The following is a 593-nucleotide window of genomic DNA, read 5'->3' on the forward strand; positions in this document are numbered from 1 at the left end:
ACGTTGTCGCACAGGCCCTGGACTTTGCACACTGTCTCTCATAAGTGAAATCTACCATTTAGGGTCCGTACCTCCGAAATCCATGATTTCGACCCATGAAGTGGGATGGGCTACTTCCGGTGCCACCGCGAAGCCTGCGCGGAGAGACTGTTTAGCCCCCGCGGCGCCCAGTCCCTGCCCCCCCCGAGGGGTCCCTCACCCAGTTTGATCACTGTACACATGCAAATTTGATCACTTTTTTTATCACTTTTTATCATATTTCTATCATTTTATCAAATTTTTCCCATTTTATCAATTTTTTGTCATTTTTTGTCATTTTTAATCAACGAACTACTTAGAAATCCATAACTGTCGTAAAGTCATGCGACACAATTTGGTTAAGTAGCTTCCATTCTTTCGTAATTCGCGCCCATAAGGAGAGATGTGACAACTGCCGGACGTGTACCAAACTCTAATCGAATATTATGTTTTCGTTTTTTATCCGATTTTCTCACTTTTTATCAGATTTTCTCACTTTTTATCAGATTTTCTCACTTTTTATCAGATTTTTTCACATTTTATCAGATTTTGTCATTTTTTATCATTGTATCATT

Source organism: Frankliniella occidentalis, unplaced genomic scaffold (genome assembly GCF_000697945.3).
Source record: "Frankliniella occidentalis isolate FOCC.00 unplaced genomic scaffold, Focc_3.1 Scaffold480, whole genome shotgun sequence".
NCBI lineage: Eukaryota > Metazoa > Arthropoda > Insecta > Thysanoptera > Thripidae > Frankliniella > Frankliniella occidentalis.